Raw genomic sequence first — 17,827 nt, 5'->3', positions numbered from 1 at the left:
TATACTTTGAATACACAGTACATTTTATGTACAGTACCAGTCAAAAGTTTGGACACACTGTCATGGGTCCACCTGTCACCAGAGGATTCCAGAGACTGTCCGAGAGACATTAACGACACTCAGGTTTGTCCAATTTACTCATTACGATTTCCCTGTTAAAAGAGGTGTGTTTTCAGTTGTCCTTTGCAGAAGCTTGAATTGTTTACGGTGTGTGGTTGTTTCCTGAGTGAGGTTTCGAGACGTTGTGGTTAAGTGTACTGTGATCCTGCGGCTACCATTTCTCAATGAAGTGTTGTTTATCCTTAACCACAGATTCCTCGTCTGGTCTCTTCTCTGCACCTGGGTCCAACCTTACCATGTCACAGCAAGCTTCTGCCCAAACATGGACCCAGCAGAGATCCCCCAGATCAAGAATGTGGTAACCCACCAAGGAGCACTGTTGGGGCCTCATTTATAAAAATGTTCTTAGATTTATACTTGAACTTAAACTGCTTACGTTTGATTCATAAGATACAGAGCATAAAAAAACTTGTTTACGCAGGTTCTATAAAGCCCATTTGTAATTTACACACCTGTAATCTATGTCAAATTAACGGCACCTGAACGTGCCTTACAATCAGCGATTTTCCCCGTCTAGAGTGCTAGCACAAATCAAATTTTATTGGTCACATTTTTTTTCCCCCTTTATTTGACCAGGCAGTTAAGAACAAATTCTTATTTTCAATGACGGTCTAGGAACAATGGGTTAACTGCCTGTTCAGGGGCAGAACGACATTTGTACTTGCAACCTTCCGGTTACTAGTCCAACGCTCTAACCACTAGGCTACCCTGCCGCCCCATACACATGGTTAGCAGATGTTAATGCGAGCGTAGCGAAATGCCTGTGCTTCTAGTTCCGACCATGCAGTAATATCTAACAATTTCACAACAACTACCTTTTACATACAAGTGTAAAGGAATGAATATGTATACTTAAATATGGATGAGCAATGGAAAAGCCATGGACCAAAAGAGAAAAGCAAACTTATTGGAAGACGAGATCACGGCGGAGCGCTCCCAAATAGACCAGCGCATCGGAGAAAGCACATACACTGGCACATGATCTGACCGCGACAGTGAATGTTTAAAAAAAGGCGAGCTTCTTCTATTATGTTTTTTATTTTTCATATGGTTTAATACCAACTTTTACATCTTTAGCAGTAACATCGGAAAGTCGGTGCGCAAAACTCCCACGACTGCATGACTGGATCACGGTAAGTAATTAAGAGAATGTAATGAAGAGAAGGTGCCCCCTCCACCAAGGGAAGCTGCATTGCAGCCCGTGCCCCCTCCACCAAGGGAAGCTGCATTGCAGCCCGTGCCCCCTCCACCAAGGGAAGCTGCATTGCAGCCCGTGCCCCCTCCACCAAGGGAAGCTGCATTGCAGCCCGTGCACCCTACACCCAGGGATAAAGTGCGTGAGGTTTTCAAATCAGCAGGTGCCAGGAGTGAGGGTGCTTCCACGTCTGAGTCCACAGTTCACCGCCTCATCCTGCAAACCCAGAACGAGTTGAACACATTGGTTCGGCAGATTGTGACTGAACTCGGAAAAATACGCAGGGTTTTGATTCATTTACATTATGCAATTGTTGAATGTTTTCCACAACATGTAAAACAACTATGCTATGTATATTGTCCTTACCACCAATCTCTATGAGCTGCCGCCTCTTCCTCACTGCATCAGCCGGGGCAGGTGCTCCATTGGGTGGTGGGTTAGGAGGCTCTTGGGGGTCCATTCTAATCTCTGCATACATTTCAATACCATGCTTCAGGGCTATGTTGTGGAGCACACCACATGCCAGTATTATGCGTATCACCTTTGATTGGGGAGGGAAACCATTCTTAAAACAGGCCAACATTTTATATTTAGGTTTGAAATTGCACACCAATGTTCTTGTCAAACAAACCTGCACTACAGTTACTGAGATGTCCCCTTAATCTGTTTGCATTTTGTTGCAATGGTAGTAGAAATTATAGATCAGCTGATTCCATTAGTTTACACTAGCATTGCTTCAAGGGTACATCTCAGTAACCTTAGGGCGAAAATTAAAAACTGTTTTCAGTTACTGGGACAGAACCTTTGCAATTTCAATAAAATGCTAAATATAAAATGTTGGATGTTGCTTTAAGTTGACCCATTTTAAAAATAAATGTAAGTTTTGTATTTTTATTAAATGAAGTTACCTTCTGGTTTGTAGAGGAGTTTTCCACCTGATGAATCAATGCAACGCCACCTGCCCTTCAGCAGTCCGATGGTGCGCTCCACAACTGACCTTGTTCTGCCGTGCGCAAAATTGATTTAAGCCATGGATCATCATGTGCAAAAAAAGTAATTTCTGTCTCTGAAAACTCTCTCCCTTCTAAAAGCACGGTTTTCAATGTCTTCCAATAATGCAAGAACAGCCATGGTTAATTTTTTCAAATTTGACACACTATTTATAGAACATCGCATCCTGTTTTTAATTCAAAACACCTAGCATCTGGCAGTTCATTCCTCACACCTTTAATGGATCATTCCTAACACATTGTTCATAAAGCTAATGCTAAATTCACCACAGGCTTGGATGCAAATGCGTCCCAAACTGCAATACCCCTACATAACCAGCAGGAAAGTCACTTACGTCAAGTATAGACTGCAAATAAGATCAATTCCACGTCAAAGTAAGGTTTTATAAATAGCTACTTATACATGGTTTTTCAGCGTAAGTCATACTTCAAAACTGATTGTAAGTCTGTTTTATAAATGAGGCCCCTGGGGCAGCAGCAAGAACAACTCTCCCAAATATCAGAGACCCTCCCGGCACTTACCGACTCCCTCCAACCACAGTCCAACCTCAACCCAGGAGGAGCCGATGTCCAAGTCTCATCACCCAGTTCTACAGGCGTCGTCGTAGTTCCTCCAGGGAACCTGCACCGGGAACCCAAGATTCCAGCCCCCGAGCGGTATGACGGCCACCTGGGAGGATGCAAGGGGTTCCTCACTCAGTTGTCTCTGGTGTTCGAACTACAGTCCTCTTCGTTCCACATGGATCGGGCCATGATCGCCTACATCATCTCTCTCAGTAATAAATTCATGAACTTCTTTGAAGGAAAGATCATTAGAAAGCAAATTACGGATGCCTCTTTAAATCTGCGTATTCCTCCAAAGCTCAGTTGTCCTGAGTCTGCACAACTCTGCCAGGACCTAGGAACAAGGGAGACACTCAAGTGTTTTAGTGCTATATCTCTTGACACAATGATGAAAATAATCATGGCCTCTAAACCTTCAATCTGCATACTGGACCCTATTCCAACTAAACTACTGAAAGAGCTGCTTCCTGTGCTTGGCCCTCCTATGTTGAACATAATAAACGGCTCTCTATCCACCGGATGTGTACCAAACTCACTAAAAGTGGCAGTAATAAAGCCTCTCTTGAAAAAGCCAAACCTTGACCCAGAAAATATAAAAAACTAATCAGCCTATATCAAATCTTCCATTCCTCTCTAAAAAATTTGAAAAAGCTGTTGCGCAGCAACTCACTGCCTTCCTGAAGACAAACAATGTATACAAAATCCTTCAGTCTGGTTTTAGACCCCATCATAGCACTGAGACTGCACTTGTGAAGGTGGTAAATGACCTTTTAATGGCATCAGAACAAGGCTCTGCATCTGTCCTCGTGCTGATAGACCTTAGTGCTGCTTTTGATACCATTGATCACCACATTCTTTTGGAGATTGGAAACCCAAATTGGTCTACACGGACAAGTTCTGGCCTGGTTTTGATCTTATCTGTTGGAAAGACATCAGTTTGTCTCTGAATGGTTTGTCCTCTGACAAATCAACTGTACATTTCGTGTTCTTCAAGGTTCCGTTTTAGGACCACTTGTTTTCACTATATATTTTACCTCTTGGGGATGTCATTCAAAAACATAATGTTAACTTTCACTGCTATGCGGATGACACACAGCTGTACATTTCAATGAAACATGGTGAAGCCCCAAAATTGCCCTTGCTAGAAGCCTGTGTTTCGGACATAAGGAAGTGGATGGCTGCAAACTTTCTACTTTTAAACTCGGACAAAACAGAGGTGCTTGTTCTAGGTCCCAAGAAACAAAGAGATCTTCTGATGAATCTGACAATTAATCTTGATGGTTGTACAGTCGTCTCAAATAACACTGTAAAGGACCTCAGCATTACTCTGGACCCTGATCTCTCTTTTGACGAACATATCAAGACTGTTTCAAGGACAGATTTTTCCTTCTACTTAACATTGCAAGAATCAGAAACTTTCTGTCCAAAAATGATGCAGTAAAATGTATCCATGCTTTTGTTACTTCTAGGTTAGACTACTGCAATGCTCTACTTTCCGGCTACCCAGAATAGGTGAGAATTGTCTGTTAATTGAATGATTAGAATATTCCGCCCTGAAACATATAATTGTATGGAATTGATTAGAATGTATAAAATCATAATCAATACATTTGTAGTCCGAGTCAGAATTAGGGTAAAACAATATGTCTTTATGGTATTTTAAACACAGACTGTCTGAGCTTGGTGCCGACCTGACTAGAGATTTGGGAGAGAACGTGGAGTACGTCTCAAGGACAAGGTCACTATCTCTGTCGGCTGGGTGAGACAGACAGTGTGTGCGTAGCAGGACGTGTGTGTGTAGCAGGACGCATGTGCGTCTGTTTGTGTGCATGTGTGTATGTGCATCTGTTTGTGTGTATGTGTGGGTGTGAGAAGTCAGTATAAAATGAATTGATTTGTATTTTTGACTTCAGAACATTCCCGTGAATAAACATTTAACTGTGGTAGACCTGGCCTCTGTCTGTTTTCATTCGACCAGGATCTTACAAATTCTGGTTTGCAGACAGAGTAATATAATTAAATTGGGTGATGTACCTGGAGAACATAATTCTCTTATCAATAAAGCACTAAATAAACTTCAGTTGTGCTAAATACGGCTGATAGAATCCTTACTAGAACCAAAAAAATTGATCATATTCCTCCAGTGCTAGCCTCCCTACACTGGCTTCCTTGGCAAGGGCTGGTTTCAAGGTTTTACTGCTAACCTACAAAGCATTACATGGGCTTGCTCCTACCTATCTCTCTGATTTGGTCCTGCCGTACATACCTACACGTACACTATGGTCACAAGACGCAGGCCTTCTAATTGTCCCTAGAATTTCTAAGCAAACAGCTGGAGGCAGGGCTTTCTCCCATAGAGCTCAGTTTTTATGGAATGGTCAGCCTACCCATGTGAGAGACGCAGACTCGGTCTCAACCTTTAAGTCTTTACTGAAGACTCATCTCTTAAGTGGGTCATATGATTGAGTGTAGTCTGGCCCAGGAGTGTGAAGGTGAACAGAAAGGCTCTGGAGCAACGAACCACCCTTGCTGTCTCTGCCTGGCCGGTTCCCCTTTCTCCACTGGGATTCTCTACCTCTAACCCTATTACAGGGGCTGAGTCACTGGCTTTACTGGTGCTCTTCCATGCCGTCCCTAGGAGGGGTGCGTCACTTGAGTGGGTTGAGTCACTGATGTGGTCTCCCTGTCTGGGTTGGCACCCCCCCTTGGGTTGTGCCATGGCGGAGATCTTTGTGGGCTATACTCGGCCTTGTCTCAGGATGGTGAGTTGGTGGTTGAAGATATCCCTCCAGTGGTGTGGGGGCTGTGCTTTGGCAAAGGGGGTGGGGTTATATCCCGCCTGTTTGGCCCTGTCCGGGGGGTATCATCGGATGGGGCCACAGTGTCTCCTGACCCCTCCTGTCTCAGCCCCCAGTATTTATGCTGCAGTAGTTTGTGTCGGGGGGCTAGGGTCAGTCTGTTATATCTGGAGTATTTATCCTGTCTTCTCCAGTGTCCTGTGAGCATACTTAAATTCAACCTCTAATTCTCCCTTTCTCTCTCTTGGATAACCTGAGCCCTAGGACCATGCCTCAGGACTACCTGGCATGATGACTCCTTGCTGTCCCCAGTCCACCTGGCCGTGCTGCTTCTCCAGTTTCAACTGTTCTGCCTGCGGCCATGGAACCCTGACCTGTTCCCCCGGACGTCCTACTTGTTCCAGACCTGCTGTTTTCAACTCTCTAGAGACAGCAGGAGCGGTAGAGATACTCTGAATGATCGGCTATAAAAAGCCAACTAACATTTACTCCTGAGGTGCTGACTTGTTGCACCCTCGACAACTACTGTGATTATTATTATTTGACCATGCTGGTCATTTATGAACATTTGAACATCTTGGCAATGTTCTGTTATAATCTCCACCTGGCACAGCTGGCCACCCCTCATAGCCTGGTTCCTCCTTCTTCCTAGATTTATTGCCTTTCTAGGGAGTTTTTCCTAGCCACCTTGCTTCTACACCTGCATTGCTTGCTGTTTGGGGTTTTAGGCTGGGTTTCTGTACAGCAATTTGTGCAATCAGCTGATGTAAGAAGGGCTATATAAATACATTTGATTTGACATGTGACTAACAGAAATGGAATAATGTGTCCTGGAACAAAGGGGGGGTCAAAATCAAAAGTAACAGTCAGTATCTGGTGTGGCCACCAGCTGCATAAAGTACTGCAGTATATCTCCTCCTCATGGACTGCACCAGATTTGCTAGTTCTTGCTGTGAGATGGTGGAAGAGTGGGGTAACAAGGCGCCTGCAAGTTCCCAGACATTTCTGGGGGGAATGGCTCTAGCCCTCACCCTCCAATCCAACAGGTCCCAGACATGCTCAATGGGTTTGAGATCCGGGCTCTTCACTGGCCATGGCAGAACACTGACATTCCTGTCTTGCAGGAAATCATGCACAGAAGAGCAGTATGGCTGGTGGTATTGTCATGCTGGAGAGTCATGTCAGGATGAGCCTGCAGGAAGGGTACCACATGAGGGAGGAGGATATCTTCCCTGTAACGCACAGCATGGAGATTGCCTGCAATGACAACAAGCTCAGTCCGATGATGCTGTGACACACCGCCCCAGACCATGACGATCCCGCTCCAGAGTACAGGCCTCAGTGTAATGCTCATTCCTTCGACGATAAATGCGAATCCGACCATCACCCCTGGTGAGACAAAACCGTGACTCTTCAGTGAAGAGCACTTTTTGCAAGTCCTGTCTGGTCCAGCGACGGTGGGTTTATGCCCATAAGTGACTTTGTTGCCGGTGATGTCTGGTGAGGACCAGCCTGCAACAGGCCTAAAGCCCTCAGTCCAGCCTCTCTCGGCCTATTGTCTGAGCACTGATGGAGGGATTGTGTGTTCCTGGTGTAACTCGGGCAGTTGTTGTTGCCATACTGTACCTGTCCCGCAGGTGTGATGTTCGGATGTACCGATCCTGTGCAGGTGTTGTTACACGTGGTCTGCCACTGCGAGGACGATCAGCTGTCCGTCCTGTTTCCCTGTAGCGCTGTCTTCGGTGTCTCAGTACAGACCTTGCAATTTATTGCCCTGGCCACATCTGCAGTCCTCATTCTTCCTTGCAGCATGCCTAAGGCATGTTCCCGCAGGTGAGCAGGGACCCTGGGCATCTTTCTCTTGCCGTTTTTCAGAGTCAGTAGAAATGCCTCTTTAGTGTCCTAAGTTTTCATAACTGTGACCTTAATTGCCTACCGTCTGTAAGCTGTTAGTGTCTTAAGGACCGTTCCACAGGTGCATGTTCATGAGTTGTTTATGGGTCATTGAACAAACATGGGAAACCGTGTTTAAACCCTTTACAATGAAGATCTGTGAAGTTTTTTGGATTTTTACTAATTATGTTTGAAAGACAGGGTCCTGAAAAAGGGACATTTCTTTTTCTGCTGAGTTTATGTACTGTACATCTCATAGTAAAACATCTGGAGACTGTCGTTGAGTTACCCATCAGCTCCTGCTCCTTCACCCTCCACTTTTCCTTCTCTCTTCTTTGTTCCTCGCTCTCCTTTAATTGGTCATATGACACACAGACAAGAGGTACACGGTAGGCATTGTAGTGTGAACTCACCACAGGTGATAACCGATAGGTGAGAGCATAGAATATGCCTCCGATAGCAACTCACACCATGCCCAAACCGGACGCGAGCGTGCATCCTGCGCAAATTGATTTTGTCCCCCCACACCAGACACGATCACGCCACGCAGGTTGAAATATCAAAACAAATTGAACCAATTATATTAATTTGGGGACAGGTCGAAAAGCATTAAACATTTATGGCCATTTAGCTGGCTAGCTTGCAGTTGCTAGCTAATTTATGCTATTTAGCTAGCTAACTTGTTGTTGCTAGCTAATTTGTCCTGGGATATAAACATTGAGTTGTTATTTTACCTGAAATGCACAACATCCTCTACTCGGACAATTAATCCACACATGAAATGGTCAGCCGAATCGTTTCTAGTCATCTCTCCTTCTTCCAGGCTTCTTCTATGGACTTTATATGGCTATTGGCAACTAACTTTCATAATAAGGTGCATTACCACAACCGACCTCAGTTCATCTTTCAATCACCCACGTGGGTATAACCAATGAGGAGATGGCACGTGGGTATATGCTTCTTAAAGCCAATGAGGAGATGGGAGAGGCAGGACTTGCATTGCGTTCTGTGTCGCAAATAGAAGCAACTTCTATTTTAGCACCTGGCAACGCAGACGCTTGTTGGCTCGCGCGAGCAGTGTGTGTGTGTGCTATGATTGAATAACATGTACAGTGGGGAGAACAAGTATTTGATACACTGCCGACTTTGCAGGTTTTCCTACTTACAAAGAATGTAGAGGTCTGTCATTTCTATCATAGGTACACTTCAACGGTGAGAGACGGAATCTAAAACAAAAATCCAGAAAATCACATTGTATGATTTTTAAGTAATTAATTAGCATTTTATTGCATGACATAGGTATTTGATCACCTACCAACCAGTAAGAATTCCGGCTCTCACAGACCTGTTCGTTTTTCTTTAAGAAGCATTCCTGTTCTATTATATCCTTCCTGTTTGGCCCTGTCCGGGGGATGTCCTCGGATGGGGCCACAGTGTCTCCTGACCCCTCCTGTCTCAGCCTCCAGTATTTATGCTGCAGTAGTTTATGTGTCGGGGGGCTAGGGTCAGTTTTTTATATCTGGAGTACTTCTCCTGTCCTATTCGGTGTCCTGTGTGAATCTAAGTGTGCGTTCTCTAATTCTCTCCTTCTCTCTTTCTTTCTCTCTCTCTCTCGGAGGACCTGAGCCCTAGGACCATGCCCCAGGACTACCTGACATGATGACTCCTTGCTGTCCCCAGTCCACCTGGCCGTGCTGCTGCTCCAGTTTCAACTGTTCTGCCTTATTATTATTCGACCATGCTGGTAATTTATGAACATTTGAACATCTTGGCCATGTTCTGTTAAAATCTCCACCCGGCACAGCTAGAAGAGGACTGGCCACCCCACATATGCTCTCTCTAATTCTCTCTTTCTTTCTCTCTCTCGGAGGACCTGAGCCCTAGGACCATGCACCAGAACTACCTGACATGATGACTCCTTGCTGTCCCCAGTCCACCTGACCGTGCTGCTGCTCCAGTTTCAACTGTTCTGCCTTATTATTATTGGGCCATGCTGGTCATTTATGAACATTTGAACATCTTGGCCATGTTCTGTTATAATCTCCACCCGGCACAGCCAGAAGAGGACTGGCCACCCCACATAGCCTGGTTCCTCTCTAGGTTTCTTCCTAGGTTTTGGCCTTTCTAGGGAGTTTTTCCTAGCCACCTTGCTTCTACACCTGCATTGCTTGCTGTTTGGGGTTTTAGGCGGGGTTTCTGTACAGCACTTTGAGATATCAGCTGATGTACGAAGGGCTATATAAATAAATTTGATTTGATGTTCTCCAATCATTACCTGTATTAACTGCACCTGTTTGAACTCGTTACCTGTATAAAAGACACCTGTCCACACACTCAATAAAACAGACTCCAACCTCTCCACAATGGCCAAGACCAGGGAGCTGTGTAAGGTCATCAGTGATAAAATTGTAGACCTGCACAAGGCTGGGATGGGCTACAGGACAATAGGCAAGCAGCTCGGTGAGAAGGCAACAACTGTTGGCCAAATTATTAGAAAATGGAAGAAGTTCAAGATGGCGGTTAATTACCCTCGGTCTGGGGCTCCATGCAAGATCTCACCTCGTGGGGCATCAATGATCATGAGGAAGGTGAGGGATCAGCCCAGAACTACACAGCAGGACCTGGTCAATGACCTGAAGAGAGCTGGGACCACAGTCTCAAAGAAAACCATTAGTAACACACTACGCCGTCATGGATTAAAATCCTGCAGCGCACGCAAGGTCCCCCTGCTCAAGCCAGAGCATGTCCAGGCCCGTCTGAAGTTTGCCAATGACCATCTGGATGATCAAGAGGAGGAATGGGAGTAGGTCATGTGGTCTGATGAGACAAAAATAGAGCGTTTTGGTCTAAACTCCACTCGCCGTGTTTGGAGGAAGAAGAAGGATGAGTACAACCCTAAGAACACCATCCCAACCATGAAGCATGGAGGTGGAAACATCATTCTTTGGGGATGCTTTTCTGCAAAGAGGACAGGACGACTGCATCGTATTGAGGGGAGGATGGATGGGGCCATATATCACGAAATCTTGGCCAACAACGTCCTTCCCTCAGTAAGAGCATTGAAGATGGGTCGTGGCTGGGTCTTCCAGCATGACAATGACTCGAAACACACAGCCAGGGCAACTAAGGAGTGGCTCCGTAAGAAGCATCTCGAGGTCCTGGAGTGGCCTAGCCAGATCTTCTTCTGTTGGTACCCGAAAAATGTCCCAGAAACATCACAAATGGTCCTTTTGTTTGATAATGTCCTTCTTTATGTCCCAAAAATGTCAATTTATTTGGCGTGTTTGATTAAGAAATAGACCGGTTTCAACTCGCCCATCATGCCTACAAACTATCTAATAAATTACCTGTAAACTTGGTCCAAACATTTCAAACAACGTTCCTAATCTAACCTCAGGGACCCTAAAACGTAAATAATCGATCAAATTTAAGACGGAATAAACTGTTTCTAATACCGGATAAAGACGTGAAGTGCGCTCCAGTTCACACTCACCAAAAGAGTCCACCTGGAGTGACACTTACAATGAATAGCACTACTTCTTCATTTCTCAAAAGAAAAACATAGAACAATTTCTAAAGACTGTTGACATCTAGTGGAAGCCATAGGAACTGCAACCAGGTTCCTAACCATAAGGGAGTCCCATAGAAAACAATTGGAAAATCCTATGACCTCAATTTTTTTTCTCCCCTGGATGGTTTGTCCTCGGGGTTTCGCCTGCCAAATCAGTTCTGTTGTACTCACAGACTATTTTAACAGTTTTAGAAACTTTAGAGTGTGCATATCCTAGCTTCTACGACTGAGTAACAGACAGTTTACTTTGGGCACGCTTTTCATCCGGATGTCAAAATACTGCCCCCTACTTTTTTCTTCTTTAAAAAATGTTTTTTTTTAAACTTCAGTTTATTTAGTAAATACTTTCTTAACACTTATGTTTCTTAAACTGCATTGTTGATTAAGGGCTTATAATTAAGCATTTCACTGTAAGGTCTACTACACCTGTTGTATTCGGCGCATGTGACAAATACAATTTGATTTGATTATGTTCTCATTCTTATCTCAAATCATATGTCAAGTGTAAGTATTGTCATAGCTGGGACGTTTATCCAAGATCTGTCCGTCTGTCTGTCTGATCAGATATGTTTCTTCTTTTGCCCTGTCATCCTGTTATTAGTGGAAGTGACAAGGTAGAAAGTCATTCATGTAATTTTGACCCGATGATGTGATAGAGGCAGACAGTAAATAGGGATAGACATAATAGAGACAAGCATAATAGTCTGTCATTTGTACGCAATGATGAGATAAAAGTCCCTTTGACCAGATGACGATCTAAGTGGGCCAGAGAGCCACCTTTTCCTGATAATGAAAAGAGGGCCTTCTTCTAATGCTCAATTCACATCCAAAACCACATGAGAGGGTGGATATCAGGTCATCTGACGGGGTATCTGGTGGCACTATCTACACATTAAGATCATCATCTGGTCCAAATGACATCACTTTCTACCTTCTCTACCCCACTTTCACAGATGACGGGATGACAGGGGAAAAGAATCTCCTGTTCACCGTAACAATGACAGGAGGTGAATAGAGATGTCATGATCTGTGATGCAGGTTCTAGTGTCATACATCTGCTGTCCCACCAAATAGTCTTTGTTCGATTCTATTCTGAGGCAATTCTCTTCTTATGACGTTGTCTTCCACCTATCACAGTGTTACACGGAGATTGACCTTGGCCCATGTATCTCTCACACGCACACTGATGGCTGCTGAGAGTGTCCATTTGACTTCAGCTGTTGAACTACAATATTTTAAGAAGATTCAGTGAGCAGCTCCTTTTATAGCATTTTATTTTAGCCAGAATTCAGTAGTGTCTATGTTGTGTTTTTAACATCTCTTTAAGTCATTTTTAATTATTATTTCTATTGTATTTTATTATAGATTTGACTTTTGTTTGAATAAAATACTTCAACTGCACAGCTGTATAATGTTTGATTGTATTAATTTATAAGGAATGGCCTGAATGGAATGTGGCTAGAGCAGTGTGTGTACGGTATGTTATGGCTCTCTCCATTGTCTATTTTTCAGACTGACCATCCTCCCAAGCTCAATAAATACCCAGGAACGAACGAACGGACGGACGGACAGACAGACGTGGACGTTGTCAGTCTCCTTTTCAAAGTTGTTGACAAATTGGTCCACAGAGAGGGAGGTGGGAGGAGGTGGAAGATAGAGGGATGAGAAGATGGGAAAGAGTTTCCTAGGGTTACAGGCAGAAGCTTGGAATTTAGAGTGATAGAAAGTGGCTTCAGCAGCAGATAAAGAGGAAGAGAAGGTAGAGAGGAGGGAGTGGAAGGATGATCGGTCCTCAGGAAGTTTAGTTTTCCTCCATTTTCGCTCAGCTACCCGCAGCCCCTCTCTGTAAGCTCGCAATGAGTCAGAGCCACGGAGCAGGAGGGGAGGGGAGGGCCGAGCCGGCTGGGAGAAAAGAGGACAGTGCGAAATGACAGGATGCGGAAAGGGAGAAGACTAGGGTTGAAGAGGCAGAATCAGGAGACAGGAAGGAGAACGATTTAGCAGAAGGGAGAGATGATAAGATAGAAGAGAAGAGAGTAGTGGGAGAGAGAGAGCGAAGATTGCAACGGTTGCATGACCATCTGGGCAGGGGCTGAGTGGCCAGGGTTGGAGGAAATGGAGACAAAGTAAGGAAACAAAGTAGTGATCAGAGACCTAGAGTGGGGTTGCAGTGAGATTAGTAGTCGAACAGCCTCTAGTAAAGATGAGGCTAAGCATATTGTCTGCCTTGTGAATGGGAGGGGACTGGGAAATGTTGAGCTCAAAAGAGGCAAGGAGTGGAAAGAGAGAGTTGGAAATAAATGAATCAAAGCAGACGTCTGGATGTTGAAGTCACTAAGTACGAAGAGCAGTGAGCCATCGTCAGGAAATTAGCTTATCAAGGTGTCAAGCTCCATTGATGTACTCTGGTGGGCGATGAATGACAACAATGTTAAGCTTTAGTGGACAAGGGACAGTGACAGTATGGAATTCAAATGTGGAGATATCCAGGTGAGAGTGGGAATATTTGGGGTTAGTGTTAGAGGCATGTTTTGTCCACTACAGTCTAGTGTAGTCTGGGTAGGAGTGATGCTGCCCTCTGCTGTACTGACAGGTGACTGGCGTGTTACTCAACACTACCAGTTGTTTTCTCCTGTGCTCTCTGTCCTGTTGTACAATCCTCCACAACTCATCTCTCTCTATGTCAGGCACTGACACAGGAACAGCCTGTAAACTAAAAAAAAAGCCCATTCACAGATTCGCACATGTGCAAACACACACACACACATAGAGCAATGGGGAACCACAGAAGAAAGCACCCAAAAATGTGTGTGTGTGTTCATCTGGGAGTTCTGCAACAGTCTATGGAACCTGATACTTCATGACTTCCGATCACAGGAATGTGACTTTCCTTCTCCTGGAGAGAGACTCTGGCCTGACGCCCAATCACATCCCTGTGTGTGTGTGTGTGTGTGTGTGTGTGTGTGTGTGTGTGTGTGTGTGTGTGTGTGTGTGTGTGTGTGTGTGTGTGTGTGTGTGTGTGTGTGTGTGTGTGTGTGTGTGTGTGTGTGTGTGTGTGTGTGTGTGTGTGTGTGTGTGTGTGTGTGTGTGTGTGTGTGTGTGTGTGTGTGTGTGTGTGTGTGTGTGTGTGTGTGTGTGCATCAAAATTGTTTTAACTGAAAACACTACAGTTTACTATAGAATACAACAGTACTTACTATGTAAGTATATAGTAAGCTGTAGAATTCTATACTACATACACACTGTAGTATCCCTCAATCATGTGAAGAACTTACTATCAAATGTTGTAGTATACCTTAGAATACTAGGGTAAATTCAACAGTATACTACAGACTGCAAAAACACTGCATGTCTGCAAAAACACAATGTTTTTTTTTACCATAGTAATACTGCAGCATTTCATTAGCATATACCCTGCCCGTTCCCCTCACCCAAATCCCATTTTGTGCCACTCATAAGTGAGAAATCTACAAGCCAAGTATAGACCACATATTGTGTTCTCTACAGGTTATAGAAAAGAGTAGAAGCTCTGAACTTTCTGTTTAGACCGCAGTCCTACCTACAGGTTATGGACATTTGCTCTTTTAGTATATGTCTAGTAGGTTTTCTCAAGGAAAAAGCTCCCACTTCTAGGTCAAAGGTAATAAAACATAAATACCTAGTATATACTACAGTTTTCTTTACAACATAATTAATACTATAGTAAACTGTAAATACTATACTATAGTAATGTCCTCAACACTACAGTAAATACTACTGTATTCACTGTAGTGTTTTGCAGTCATTAGTCCTCACATTACAAAACACAACAGTGAATACTACAGTAAAGTCCAGAAAAACAGTACTGTGAATACTATAGTATTTATACCATAGTATAATGTAGTATTTTGTCATTTGGGCAAAACATTTATGCACACAAACACACACATACAACTACAGAGAGAGCATTGATATAAACTAATGACCAGAGAAAGAGAGAGAGAGAGAGAGAGAGAGAGAGAGTGCGAGAACCTGAGCCTTCACTATGGTGAATCACTAAAACAATACAGAAATACACTACGGAAAAAGAAGGAACAGCACGTCAGAAATCAGCTCAATGTAATTGAATAATCCATAGAATCTAACCACTTCTGGGTTAGATTCTAACCCTTCTGGGTTAGATTTGAACACACTAAACAAACAACAACACGAAGAGTTATCTATCCAAAATGAAGATGTATGGATAAACCCCTTCTCCAATCTTTTTGGCTCTATAACAAAGAACAAAGAACAAAAACTTAAACATGATCAAATCCAAATTTTAGAATCAACTATTAAAGACTACCAGAACGCACTGGATTCTCCAATTACGTTGAATGAAATACAGGACAAAACACAAACACTCCAACCCAAAAAGGCCTGTGGTGTTAATGGTATCCTAAATGAAATGATAAAATATACAGACCACAAATTGGCTATACTTAAACTTTTTAACATTATCCTCAGCTCTGGCATCTTCCATCATTGTAACTAAGAATTTGTTCTTAACTGGTTTGCCTAGTTAAATAAAGGTTAAATACAAAAAATAAAAACCAAGGACTGATTTGACCCCAAGGACAAATTTGATCCCAATAACTAACGTGGGATATGTGTTAACAGCAACCATGGGAAACACCTCTGTATCATCATTAGCAGCAGAATCATACATTTCTTCAGTGAAAACAATGTACTGGCTTTTTACCAAATTACCATACGACGGACCATGTATTCACCCTGCTCACCCTAATTGACGAGTAGCCAAACCAAAACAAAGGCAAAGTCTTCTTATGCTTTATTGATTTCAAAAAAGCTTTTTGACTCAATTTGGCAAGAGGGTCTGGTATACAAATTGATGAATAGTGGAGTTGGGGAAAAAACATAACATTATAGAATATATGTACACAAACATTGGCAAAATATTGGGGGGAAAAACACACATTCCTTTCTGAAAGGCCGTGTGGTGAGACAGGGATGCAAATTGAGCCCCACCCTGTTCAACATACAGTTGAAGTCTGAAGTTTACATACACTTAGGTTGAAGTCATTAAAACTCGTTTTTCAACCACGACACAAATTTCTTGTTAAAAAACTATAGTTTGGTAAATCGGTTAGGACATCTACTTTGTGCATGAAACAAATTTTCCAACAATTGTTTACAGACAGATTATTTCACTTATAATTCACTGTATCACAATTCCTGTGGGTCAGAAGTTTGCATACACTAAGTTGACTGTGCCGTTAAACAGCTTGGAAAATTCCAGAAAATAACGTCATGGCTTTAGAAGCTTCTGATAGGCTAATTGACATCATTTGAGTCAATTGGAGGTGTACCTGTGGATGTATTTCAAAGCCTACCTTCAAACTCAGTGCCTCTTTGCTTGACATCATGGGAAAATCAAAAGAAATCCGCCAAGACCTCAGAAAAAAATTGGAGGCCTCCACAAGTCTGGTTCATCCTTGGGAGCAATTTCCAAATGCCTGAAGATACCACGTTCATCTGTACAAACAATAGTACGCAAGTATAAACACCATGGAACCATGCAGCCACCATACCACTCAGGAAGGAGACGCGTTCTGTCTCCTAGAGATGAACGTACTTTGGTGCGAAAGGTGCAAATCAATCCCAGAACAACAGCAAAGGACCTTGTGAAGATGCTGTAGGTAACAGGTACAAAGTATTTATATCCACAGTAAAATGAGTCCTATATCGACCTAACCTGAAAGGCCGCTCAGCAAGGAAGAAGCCATTGCTCCAAAACCACCATAAAAAGCCACACTACGGTTTGCAACTGCACATGGGGACAAAGATCATACTTTTTGGAGAAATGTCCTCTGGTCTGATGAAACAGAAATATAACTGTTTGGCAATAATGAACATCGTTATGTTTGGAGGAAAAAGGGGGAGGCTTGCAAGCTGAAGAACACCATCCCAACCGTGAAGCATAGGGTTTGCAGCATCATGTTGTAGGGGTGCTTTGCTACAGGAGGCACTGGTGCACGTCACAAAATAGATGGCTTTATGAGGGAGGAAAATTATGTGGATATATTGAAGCAACATCTCAAGACATCAGTCAGGAAGTTAAAGCTTAGTCGCAGGTGGGTCTTCCAAATGGACAAGGACCCCAAGCATTCTTCCAAAGTTGTGGCAAAATGGCTTAAGGACAACAAAGTCAAGGTATTGGAGTGGCCATCACAAAGCCCTGACCTCAATCCCATAGAAAATTTGTGGGCAGAACTGAAAAAGCGTGTGCGAGCAAGGAGGCCTACAAACCTGACTCAGTTACACTCGAGCTCTGTCAGGAGGAATGGGCCAACAATTACCCAACTTATTGTGGGAAGCTTGCGGAAGGCTACCCGAAACGTTTGACCCAAGTGTAAATTGTTTAAGGCAATGCTAATTGAGTGTATGTAAACTTCTGACCCACTGGGAATGTGATGAAAGAAATAAAAGCTTAAATAAATCATTCTCTCTACGATTATTCTGACACTTCACATTCTTAAAATAAAGTGATGATCCTAACTGATCTAAAACAAGGAATTCTTACTAGGATTAAATGTCAGGAATTAATGTCAGGAATTGTGAAAACTGAGTTTAAATGTATTTGGCAAAGGTGTATATAAACTTCCGACTTCAACTGTATATTTCAATGAATTGGTGA

The 17,827-nt window shown here is 43.3% G+C and overlaps 1 long non-coding RNA gene across 2 annotated transcripts; it reads right to left on the bottom strand.

Annotated features, from left to right (window-relative positions):
- Nucleotides 1–942: 942 nt before the first annotated feature.
- Nucleotides 943–3,210, bottom strand: LOC112263984. 2 transcript variants are annotated; one of them, XR_002955571.2, is made up of 4 exons: nucleotides 2,848–3,210; nucleotides 2,224–2,318; nucleotides 1,682–1,856; nucleotides 943–1,531 (listed from the first exon to the last, which is right to left on the bottom strand). It is a non-coding gene; the product is annotated as an uncharacterized LOC112263984 (long non-coding RNA). The 2 variants fall into 2 exon arrangements; XR_002955570.2 differs by having other exon boundaries at nucleotides 1,682–1,783.
- Between the last annotated feature and the right edge of the window lie 14,617 nt (nucleotides 3,211–17,827).

Source organism: Oncorhynchus tshawytscha, linkage group LG12 (genome assembly GCF_018296145.1).
Source record: "Oncorhynchus tshawytscha isolate Ot180627B linkage group LG12, Otsh_v2.0, whole genome shotgun sequence".
In the NCBI taxonomy this organism is placed as follows: Eukaryota; Metazoa; Chordata; class Actinopteri; order Salmoniformes; family Salmonidae; genus Oncorhynchus; species Oncorhynchus tshawytscha.
This window is presented reverse-complemented; position numbering and strand designations above follow the sequence as displayed.